The sequence below is a fragment of the Lissotriton vulgaris genome, chromosome 3_1 (genome assembly GCF_964263255.1).
Source record: "Lissotriton vulgaris chromosome 3_1, aLisVul1.2, whole genome shotgun sequence".
Lineage (NCBI taxonomy): Eukaryota > Metazoa > Chordata > Amphibia > Caudata > Salamandridae > Lissotriton > Lissotriton vulgaris.
This window is the reverse complement of record NC_141689.1, coordinates 56,487,345-56,499,659: the sequence shown is the minus strand read 5'-3', so window position 1 is coordinate 56,499,659 and position 12,315 is coordinate 56,487,345.

The window sequence follows — 12,315 nt, the reverse complement described above, 5'->3', positions numbered from 1 at the left end:
CAAGATGTCGTCCGCGAACATTAGCAGGGGTATCGTCATGCCGGGTAACACTGGAGCATCTGTGGGATGGGTAGAAAAGTACTGAACAACCCTGTTTATAAACAAAGAAAACAGGGTTGGGGCTAAACACACCCCTGACGAACCCCCTTGGAAACCGGAAACCTCTCAGTAACATTTCCCTGCTTTCCCCAGTAGACCTGAGCATAGCAGTTTAACTAAAATAGCCAACAGTTCCGATGGCATCCCCATATCCACAAAGGCACTTCACATTTTCGTACGGGGGACTAATTCAAATGAGGATTTTAGGTCAATAAAAACTGCATAGATTGCACCTTCTCCGATTATAACCACCCGCCAGTAGATGAGCACAAACCTAAAGACCTGATCTAGGGTGCTTGTATGTGGTTGAAACACCGCCTGAAGAGGTGTCAGGATATCTGTCTTGTCTATCCAGGCCTGGATTCCGCCGAGAACTAGCCTGGCAACAATCTTCTGGATGGAATCAATAAGGCTAATTGGCCGGTAGTTACCTGGTAGTGAGCGGTCCCCCTTTTCATAATGGGTAGGATTTCGGCACATGACCACATGTCGGGAATGGAAGCACTGCTAGCTATGGCATTGGCCAGTAACTTTATATGGGAAACCCAATGGTCTTTATCATATTCAAACAAATCTGCTGGTATACAGTCGGTTCCTGGGGTCCTACCTCTCGGAATAGATTTTAGCACTGATTTGACCTCTAAACTGGTGAAGCACAGGATGGTAGTTGAAATAGGCCGTAGGGGTATGTTATCACTGCCGTTGGTGGCAGTGAACTGAGCCTCATAAAGGGCCCATTGTTCTGGGGCAACATGATTGGTGGGTGTCTGATTTAATTCTCCACTACCCCATTTGACAAGCTTCCAGAATTGGATCATGTTTTTCTCCTTGCTGGCTGAGACCAAGTCTTGCCAGCGGTTCTCATCCCAATCCTTCTTCGCTTGTTGCTGGGCTTCTTATACCTTACTCTAGCCTTTTTAATATTGCCCCCTACTTTGGATCTAATAGCCCTGGATAAAATCTTATAAGCCTGTTGGCAAGAACTATTGTACCAAGAAGCCGCCTTAGCACAAAAGTTTTTCCTTAGTTTGCTACTTTTAATTAAAAAAATATTCAGTTGCTTGAACCTGGGGGATAATAGAATTAATGACCTCCTGGGAATCACAGTTAAGAAGGGTAGTGGTCGAATAAGCAACCAGTTCCTTCATTTGTTCCAGAGTACCTTCATTTTCAATAATCTTAGCCCATCGAACTCTCCTCATATCATTAGTGAGCATGGCCTCTGCTGTTACTTATTCAACTGTCCTATTATTTGGATTTAAAAAGCCCGTAGCTTGCAGTTGTAAGACCAATGGGTTACGGTTGCTTTCAGTCCACCCCTGCACCTTCATATCCAAGAGGGATGGCCAAAATTCTACATTGAGGTAGATGTAATCTATGCGGCTGCTTCAACAACCATTATCAAAAGTATGAGCTCCTTTCCTATCCGACTGTGTCCACCCATTGACTGCCCTCAGTCCCCTTTCCAAACACAGCCCTTATAACTGTAGTGCAGCCTCTGTCCATTTTTTAATGGGGCAAGGTTCCAATTGCGGAATGTTCCACTGTACGTCCTTCTCTGCACTAATGTTTCCGTCATTATGGTCCAGAGGATCGAAGCAACAATTAAAGTGGGTGCGATACCCACACTTAATCCCCTGCCACCCGGCTGCCCTCTTGCATAAACATTGACAATCAAAACATCAGGTCCATGCACCATACTGATCCGTATGGCCATGATGTCTGGACTATAGATGAATACTTCCTTCACCGAAATACCCCCTTGCTGTATGACGCAACAGGTCAGCCTGCCTATAGGTCTCCCTCTCTGCCCTCCTAAAGCAGCCTTTGAAACATGTAAAAAGCCAGAGTGGTCAATTTTATCCAATGACCAGTCTCCTAGAATATCCAGACATCATGACTGTCAATATATGTTGACCACTCAGTTGAGGAGGTTTTGGAAGATAGACTTGCGATGTTCCAGGAGGCTATGGGCATATGTGTTTTTAAGGGCCCTAGGGTTGTGTTTCTGGTATTTACTTGGGAGTTAGATACATGATCGTTTTCTGCAGTTACCAGACTGGGAGTACTGGATGAAGTGTGAGATCTTACGAAAAGTGTGTGGGATGAAGTGTTCTCCCCTCCCCAATTTTTAATTCCATCTGCGATTGGCACGCACCCCCTTCAATGTCAGAACTATTGGCATATGTAACTTTCTAACTGGCCATAGGTTCAGATATTACAGCGGGGTCGGGAATACGCGGTCCTAAGTCAGACCCTGTCTGGCCCATAGATACTTGTGTTCCAGTTAGAGGGGGATTGTCTATTGTTCCCAGTCAATCTATGTCCTCTAAAGAATCGATTGCTTGTGATCACCGGAATTCATGTTGGCTGTGTGTTCTGGATAACCCCCTCATCTCACTACACCTGAGGGTGCTGGTTGGTTGATTAAAAAAAACTACCGAAAGATGTTTATGTCATCTTCCTTGATGAAAAAGTTCCCAGCCCTCTCTAATATATGCTGGACCAGACTTGGTGACCTGAAATTTAGGACTATTCAATCACCTGGTAAAGACTTGTGAGATTTCCCAACCCAGGGGACTCTACAAACCATTTTAAATTTGACAAAAATATACTCCTTTAAGCCAATCCTATTACTCAACAAATGTTTCTTACTGTTGACTAGTGCTTCCGTGCATTGGATGGGAGCATTGGAACATTGGCCCAAAAAAATTTATAAGGAGTAGCTTCTGGGGGGAGTTGTAGGAAGGTATGATGGTTCTGAGTACTAGCAGCATAAGGCTCAGAATGCCGTACCCGAAGACCGCTCTTCCCTAGCTGCGAAGTTGATGTCGGCAGCGTTCCACCCTGTGGAGCGTTATCGGGTTGAGTGGCCTCAGAGGTTGTTGCTGTTGTTGTTGTTGGTAGAGGGCAGCATGCATTTTCTGGGGGTCCCTTTGGTACTGTTACATCTCCTCTCACCGATTGTGTCATAGTACCAGCGCCCCTCTGCCCATTAGAGTTATCGGGGGCTACTAAGTATGCCCTGCTCTATTTTATTAAGTCTATCTTTGATCGAGGTCACTTTCTTGAGTCGGGGGTCAATCAGAGTTATCAATTTTAGTTCTATCTGTGAACAAACTCATTCATGTTAAACGAGGGCGGTAAATGGGCAGAACTAGTAAGGGGGCATGTAGCAATAGTTGGCTTTTCTTTAGACTGTTGGCTACCGTTATTGCCATTTCCGTTTGTGACTGCCTTACGTTAAGCTACTTTGGAGGGTGGAGGAATTGGCTTTGAAGGTCCACTGCCTTTCCTTTTTTTTAAGGCGGTTCGCTACCTGCAACCCCAGTAAGCTTCTTGCCCAAAGTAGTGACCATGGACATATTGGTAGAGCAGTCCGAATTAGATAAAATGGGTGAGGTAAACGGCACTGGTTCAGTTGTGTCGTGAATCTGCTATATGCTATATCATTGGTACAATTAGTCAACGATTGGGAGGGATGAGCTATAGAGCTGTGGGTGCCAAGGGACGTTTGGGGTTCAAGTGATAACCTGCGCTCAGTGATTTGGATCTCATGCATTAGCACTGATTCTGCCCTAGAGGAAAAAGCGTCAAACGTACCCACAACCCCTACTCCCACCTTCACTTTACTCATATTGCTAGACTCTGACCTCCAAAGAACACACTTATGTGGTTTGTCCGTTGTATCCAACTAAAGCTTACTTTTCAAGAGTTAGAGAGGTGGCCCAGCCTCTTCCAGTCACTGACGCGCTTCGCTCGGGCGCGTCCCGTGAAGCGGGTGCCGCGAGTTGTTATATACGCCCCCGGGCGCACAGCAGCAGCATCGGCGCCTCCTGGCGCCAAAGGCAGGGCTCTCTAGGTGATCGAGTCCCCCTCCAATCACCGAGGTTTAGGGGAGGCTGTGGCAAAAGCGGCTCCCCCTTTAGGCAGGTGGAGTTGTCTTAGAACAGGAGGAACACAAGACTCCAATACACAAAAGAAGAATTCTTTCTTGTGAAAACGAAGGTAGTAAGTCCTAAAACATGAATCCCCAACAAATAACACCTTCTTAATTTGGCAGGGAGGAAGGGAAAAAACTAAACACAAAGGGGATCAAAAAAACTCCAAACAAGAGTGCAAAGGACGGAGAGCATAAAAAACGCCCGTCTTGAAGCTACTCTGTGATTCCACCCGAATTTCACATAACGAAGTGGATAGGATGCAAAACTGCACAAAGTCCTGATAGTCCTGATAGAGAAAGACAGGAACCCAGCAGCGTTACTCCCTTCTTTCCCTTCTTCGCATTCCCCAACCCAACAGAAATCCGCTATGAATCCGAAAAGAGTAAATAAGCAGAGGGACAGGTCATTCCAGTGAGGATACAACCGAGCGCACTCTAATTCCTGGAGGACACAGAATAGTCCACAAGTCCAGAGACCAGCAGCAGGTCACATGTGAAAGAAAAAACAGGAACCTGTTATCCATTCATTTAAAATCATGCCTGATATGTCACTCTATGGAAGTCGCATTACACGCAGGTATCAAGCAATGATTTCTCACTTATTGTGCATGGGTTTGTTAGATACCTCGATGCATAACCTCAAAGACACACTAAACAACTCTGCCTTTAAATGAGACATTGATCCATAAGGGGGAGGGGGGAGTTTGAATGGCCACAAGCTAAATCTGTTGTTGAGCTCATATGTATGTGCTTGGACGCAACACAGTCTCAAATAGTCTGCCCTTTCAAATCAAAGTGGTTACAGGTACCTGATTCCAGTGCCTTCTTCTGACCAGGAATTCTGAATTTAAAGTACCTGTGGCTCAGAGCTGCTTAGTTCAGGATTTCAGGGCAGGTCTGCCTGCAGACCTAGGCCCAGAAAAGTGTCAGAGAACACATCATAGACCCAAAGTTACTACATTGCATTGCATCACAGGGAGGGAGCAGGAACATGCCATATCTACAGAGATATGGCACTCTCCTTCCCTTTCCCTAGTGCTGACGCAGAATCAGGCTGCTGAGCACCATGCATACACCATTGCACCTGCATAGACTTTGTACTGGAAGGATATCCTTCCAATACAAAATACTATGTCTAGACAAGCTGTAAAACTGTTCATATTTTGTGTGTGGTGTACAGTGCAGAACATTTGCAAAGTCAGAAAGAATGGAAAAATAAAAGTATTTCTCCTTTCTGTCTTCTTTCAAGTGCTGTTATGGTTTGGCACATAAAACTATCTACAAATTGTTAGAAGATATGCTTTTGTATCAGAATGCATGGGTGGTTGAATGAGAACACCCATCTACTACTCATGGGTTTGCCCCTTTGATGCAGAGAAACACAAATTGGTCCTTTGTTGCAAATCAACATAAATACCAATATGCGTTAGTTTGTAAATACCAAAAAAGATTTTGCATTGGACCCGAGTTAAAAAATGTCTGCAAATCTAACGCAAAACCTTTATAAATGTGGGCCAAATGTTTTAGATAGGGGTTATGTTTTGTAATTTGGGTATGAGCTAAACAGGTCACAGACTTCCCATACGCTGTTTACAGACAACAATATGATTGGTTTTCAGTACTTTAACTAAAACATGCATTCCAGCTTTTGTATTTTATCCTAGACATGGGAGGGCTTTTATGTTTAGCTATTGTAATCTAACATGTTAAGGGGTCAATTCCGGTCTCTGTCAGAAGGACTTCGAATCAGTTTTGTTTTTACCTAAACCGATCCAGAGCCCTTGTTTCCGACCGACTCGTTCCCAATTCTGAACGACCAAGTACGATGCGTGGAATCCGCTAGCGCTGACCCAATCGGTTCCAAAAAGCATTCGGAGACATAGAGCCTTTCGGGAGCTGATTTGTACAGCTTTATAGACTATAGAGAGTGAGCAAATACGATGACCGATTCATGCACAGTGTGGCAGGCACCAAGTGGTGTCCATCACAGGGTGCACGATAATCCCTAACCACCCTGTTAGAAATGGGATTTCTGGTTGGCTAAGGCTTGCGCCAAAGCCAGGCAGAAACCACCACTCTAGTCAGGGCAAGGGAGTTCCACGCCAAGGGAGTTCCACGCCAAGATAACCCCTGCTCACCCCGTTGGTAATGTGGCACGAGCAGTCAGGCTTTTCCAGGAGGCAATGTGTAAAGCATTTGCGCAACACACACACACAGCAGCAACACACTAGGCACACCACAAAAAGGAACTCCACACAAGATTATATATGAAAATAGCCTTTTGTATTACCATAAACTCAATAGATCATAATCACAAAGATACTGTGTGCCAACTGGCACTGGGCAATATTTACAGGAGATTATATACACAGGACAAGGCCACACCGTCTGAAATAGCACTTAGTAGAAATAGCACTAGAATAATTGTTGCACAAAATAACTATTGTAGAAAATAACCAGTAACCACCGGTAAAAGGTAGGTACACAGTACGCAATCCTAATCACCTTAGGCATAGATCACACAGGTACACATAAACTCACTAGTATAAACTGTACTAGGCAAAGCAACCTCCTAAGCATGAAAACACATTTAGAGGTATCACAGGCATAAAAAGGCATTGCTCATTACACATAAATCACATTAGGCATCACCTTGCGCTAAAAATCACATTAGGTACAGACCCCAGGCCCACTGGCCTTCCATGGGGCTCAAATGCCCTTAGTCCAGAATGTCCGGGCTGGCTGCGCACGCAGCGAAAGCAACAAGGAAAAAAGAGAACAGCCTAAACGTGGCAGCTGCCCACTACTTGCTGGGCAGCTGGAAAGGGATGGGGTGAAGGAGTGCGTCTCACTCCTAACTTCAACTGTGCCCCCCAAAGAACTGTGCGCCTACACGGTGCAGCTGCCCACTACTTGCAGGGCAGCTGTGATTAGTTAAATAGGGCTTGGGCTCCCAGGGCCCTTAGAACTATTTATGTCCCCTTTGTTAGAGCCACAGGGCTCTGAGACCAGTGAACAAAATGTTGAAGCCACCTAGGCTCTAAAAACAATCGTGTGCCCCCTTTAAGGAATGGCCACCTCTAGGACACGGGCTCCTCTTGCCCTGTAAATAATTATGGCCCAGGTGGCAGCTGCCCTATAACCATCGGGCAGCTGGAGACAGAAATATATGCCCCCGTTCCCTCTCAAGCACCTCTCGCTCCCGTTGGAGCAGCCCTCTGTCCAGTGGGGCTGCTCTGAAAAGAGGACCAGCGTGGGGCCTTGCGTGTATTTCCCCAAGCCGGCTTCATTTACCGGCTATTCTCGGCGGGGACTCCTCTACGCCCGGTCCCTCTTCTGGGACCGGGACTTCAATGGGGAGCCGGCAAGGCTCCTGCCAAGGTCCTGTGGAGGCGTGGTGGGCTCCCGCCCTCCTCCGCATGGCACCTCACTTTTCTCTCAGCACCAGAGCGCGGGGTGGGCTCCCATCTGCTTCCGGCTCCTTCTCTCGGGCTCTCATGGGTGCGGGGCTTTCTCCGGGACAGCGGAAGTCCCGACTCACACCAGGAAAGGCGCCGCCTGACTTACGGGTCGCCACGGGCAGCGCAGTGGCCCCTCTCTGCAATGCAACGCAAATGCAGGGTGGGCTCCTGCGTTCCTCTCGGCACACATGGGGATCCCCACGCCAGGGGGGTCCCCTCGAAGGCCACAACAGCGGGGTGGGCACCCGATCTCTTTAAAAATGGACAAAAGTCGAGGGGTGGGCACCCACAAAATTTAAATGACCATCAGCACGGCGGCCATATTGCAGGGTAGGCACCTGCTCGAGAAGGTCGAAAATAGGCGTCCGTGATGCAGGGTGGGCACCTGCATGGAAGGGGCACGGGGGCAACCCCACATGGTGCAGCTTCGTGCTGCTGGCCCACAGCAGTCCTCCTTGGACAGCAACACAGTGCACCTCAAGACAGCAAAGCCCTTTCTTTAGGAATCAAAATTAAAGGGATCCTCAGGCAGTCCAGATATAGTCATTATAATCAAGGGGGGGGGAAAGGATCACTTGTCCTGCTTAAACCTTGGGTTTCACAAGTAGAGGAACTGGTATCTCCCAAAATATAACTCTCATACACGTGTACTTAGGATGGTTCTTTCTTAGCGGTATATACTGGGTACCCGCTTTTTTACACGTGCGTGCGTAATCACTGAGTTATTTTTTGTATTGTGCACCCTCCACCAGGAGGTATTGCCTTTGGTTTAAGGCAGTAGTGATCGTGAATAGTAGGGGAGGGGTTGTGGTGGCGGTGTGGTTAAAAAATCCGGACAGCCAGACTGAGAGAATTTTAATAAGTCTGGATTCGGAAATGATTTAAAAGTTAATAGTGCACTTTTTGAAATTGTTAGGGGTTCAAGTGCATTTCGTATCTTAAAAAGAGGTCAACATGTTTCAGCCTTTGGTAGTCAGAGGATCTTAGGCTTTCGTCAGGACCAGTAGGGGTGAATAAATAGTGATTAAAGCAAAAATTGTGAGAAGAAAAAAGGTAAATTGACCTGATCCTTCGTTATTCAAGGTTTCATTGTACCTGTGAAAAAAAGAAGACATACACAAACGACAACAAAAGGGAGATAGGGGATGGGAAAACACATAATATGTACAGTAGTGCCTTTCAAATATTAAGGAACTCATGAATAGCAATGCTTTAGCTCATACTCAATTCAGGCGTCAACTCTTCCTTTTTCATGCTTCGATAGTGGCAGGGACTAGGCACTACTGTACATATTATGTACAATGAAACCTTGAATAACGAAGGATCAGGTCAATTTACCTTTTTCCTTCTCACAATTTTTGCTTTAATCACTATTTATTCACCCCTACTGGTCCTGACGAAAGCCTAAGATCCTCTGACTACCAAAGGCTGAAACATGTTGACCTCTTTTTAAGATACGAAATGCACTTGAACCACTAACAATTTCAAAAAGTGCACTATTAACTTTTAAATCATTTCCGAATCCAGACTTATTAAAATTCTCTCAGTCTGGCTGTCCGGATTTTTTAACCACACCGCCACCACAACCCCTCCCCTACTATTCACGATCACTACTGCCTTAAACCAAAGGCAATACCTCCTGGTGGAGGGTGCACAATACAAAAAATAACTCAGTGATTACGCACGCACGTGTAAAAAAGCGGGTACCCAGTATATACCGCTAAGAAAGAACCATCCTAAGTACACGTGTATGAGAGTTATATTTTGGGAGATACCAGTTCCTCTACTTGTGAAACCCAAGGTTTAAGCAGGACAAGTGATCCTTTCCCCCCCCCCTTGATTATAATGAGTTAACTCCGGAGACTGAAAGGATCTTCTCTCTACCTCCCTACCCTCCTGATTATATGAGTCCAGATATAGTGCCTCCCAGACACTGGAGAGCAATGTCCAAGGAAAGTCTTTAGAATGTAGGGGGCAAAGGCTGGGCCCAGGGGCCAGCTCACAGGGCCCTTCAGCAGGGAGGCAGTCCCCAGTGGCAGTCCTCCTGGCGCCCAGCAGCAGCAGCAGGCCCCCCTCAAGTTAGGTCACAGAGAGAATAACTTGCATGGGGTCACAGCCCTTTTATATACCATATTTCCTTTGTATGGAGGGTGCAGGGTAGGGGAAAACCAGACGCAGCTGGTTCTGGAGCACTTTGTTGTGCTCAACCCTTCTCCCCATTCACAGGACAGGCTAGTGACATCAGTCGCACCACAGGGGGCAGAGCCAGCATTGTGTAGGGAAGGCCCAGGCCTATTCAGGTCCCAGGTGCACTCCTCCCTCCCATCAACATGCAGATCTCTCCATTCACCACGGGGGCAGACCCATCCTGACTCCTGGATCCAGGCACACCAGCCAGCTCCAGCCAATCACAAGCCATACAGTCAATTCACATTTACTACACAGACATGCCAACTTCTAGAAGTGGCACTTCCACACTAGACACAATAAATCTGCGCAGACCGTCGTGCAGCATTTAATCTCACGAGTTTGCACAAACCAAACTCGCCCCTGCACTCCCCACACATCACGAACTACCATGGACCCACACATTCCCCATGCATTCCTATGGGAGGGCAGGCCAATCTCACCACACACACTCAGATTGCGCATGCACTTTACACTGGGACACAGGGTTAAAGTGCGCAGAAGTCAAAAACAACCAACTCCAAGTCACATTTAAAAGCAAAACGTTTAGGGGTGAACCTGCCAAAAGGGTCAAGTCCAACACAACCCCCTTCCAGCCAAAACGCAGGGCAGACCAACCACCACTGTGATGGGCTTCCCTGCTTTGGGCGATAGAACACGGACGTGGGCCTGCAACTGCAGGGAAACCCTCCTGTTCTACGCCACAGTGAACCCATGTGATTCCTTCTGAAAAAGCTGTCTGGAACAACTGGGCTACCCCACCGGTACTCCCAAGCTGTCTGCGGCCCGTACCAGGCCCTAGGCCACTGAGGTGCCACTGGTCCTTTCCCATTCGCAGAGCGGGGGGTAGTAACCCCTGGTACATAGAAGACATTCTCGACTCGTCCTCTTCTCAGGACAGTTCTAGACTGCCACGGATCCTCCAGCATAGGGTCTGCACCCTCAGGCGGACCAGAAGTCACGGGTGAGGCTCTCCTCCCCCTACCTCTCCTTCTAGGGTTCCTCCTTCTTTGAGAGGCACCCATAGAACACCACTCTCCCACCCTAGGGTTTAACACCTCAGGTTGCACCGGGGACAGAGGCGAGGATTCCCTCCCTCTGCACCCCCTTCCAGAGTTCTGCACCTTCCCAACTGGAGTGCTACCCCTGGAAGATGAACCGGTCAGGACACTGGTTACAGATGTCCTTCCCTCCAGGTCAGGCAGATCCTGAAATTGGCCTCTCAACCTTGGGTCTAAAACCTTTGGCAGAATACTTGCCTGGCACTCCAGTACTTCTGGAGACTCACACACTATCCACCTGAGGGTAACACATGACTCATGTGTTGTGTGACCATCTGTCTGGCACAGATCTTCTGTCCCCTGTCCACCTGACAGTGCGCGAAGATCCCCCGGAACAGAAGTGGTGTCACCATGGTAACTCCACGGGAACTTAGCCCAACTGGGTAGTCCCTGACCCACTGGTTCTTCCACTGGGGAACACATCCCCCATTCACTCCTCACTTTGGACTTCTGTGCCCTCCCAACTGGAGTGGCACTGCCAGACACTAGAACCACTGGAGCTCTATTTACAGACGCTCCAGGTTCCCTAGACACTAGGAGATCCTCCTCAAATGGACTAACAGGACAGCCTAGGTCCCCAACCTGGTGTTTCCGGAAGAAACCATCCAGGTTCTGAGACTGGGTTTCGGGCACCTGGGAACATGCAGTCCCACACTCACCCCTACTCCACTGAGACAGGACGTGAGCCCCTACACCCCTCTCACTATCCTGGGATCTGGCTGGGCTACTCTTAACCTCTTCCACCACTCTGGGCTGGAAGATACCTGAACCACTACTTTTGGGATCACTCACCAATGCCTCTTCAGAACCTCTGGCACTTTCGCAACGGTCTGCTTCCATCGCAAGCTCCAATAGCTCAGACAACCCACACCTCAACAGGTGTTGACGCAAACCCGGCAAACAACAACTGAGCAGGTGCTCTTTGAGAACCAGGTCAAACAGTTCCTGATAATCAGCTTCCGGGTTAACCATCACCCAATCAGACAGTGCCTCATCACATTCATCCAAAAAATCCTCCCAAGACTGGTGAGACAGTTTCCTACTGTCCCCGAACTTCAACCTGTACTCCTCCTCTGGGGAACAAGGTACCATACATTGAGAACTGGGAATGGGACTTCCTGCACTGGACAGATATTGCTGCCACCACTGGACTCTACCCTCACCGGGGAATCCAGAAAACTACAATTGTGCTAAGGGGCTAATCTATCCTCCTGAGCTAACTTCTCTCTGGCAATGGCCCTCTCAGCCTCCGCCATCCTCTCCTGCGCTAAGACCTTCTCAGTCTCTAGCTTTTTCTTTTCCACACCCAGCTGCGCTATCTCCTTGGCATGCTCTATCCTGAGCTTTTCCAAAGCCAGCTGGTGCTCCCCACTATCTATCCACTCCTCTGGGGACAGGGAAAGGGAAGGGGCATTGCCCCTGACACTGGACCCAGCCAGGGAATCCCTATCTATGGGGTCTTCACTATCTACTGGCGTCCATGTACTGTCATTTTCTTCCTCCTCTTCAGACTCTTCAGGGCTCCCCTCAGATCCACCACCCTCATGGCGTGCGGGGCCAGGCC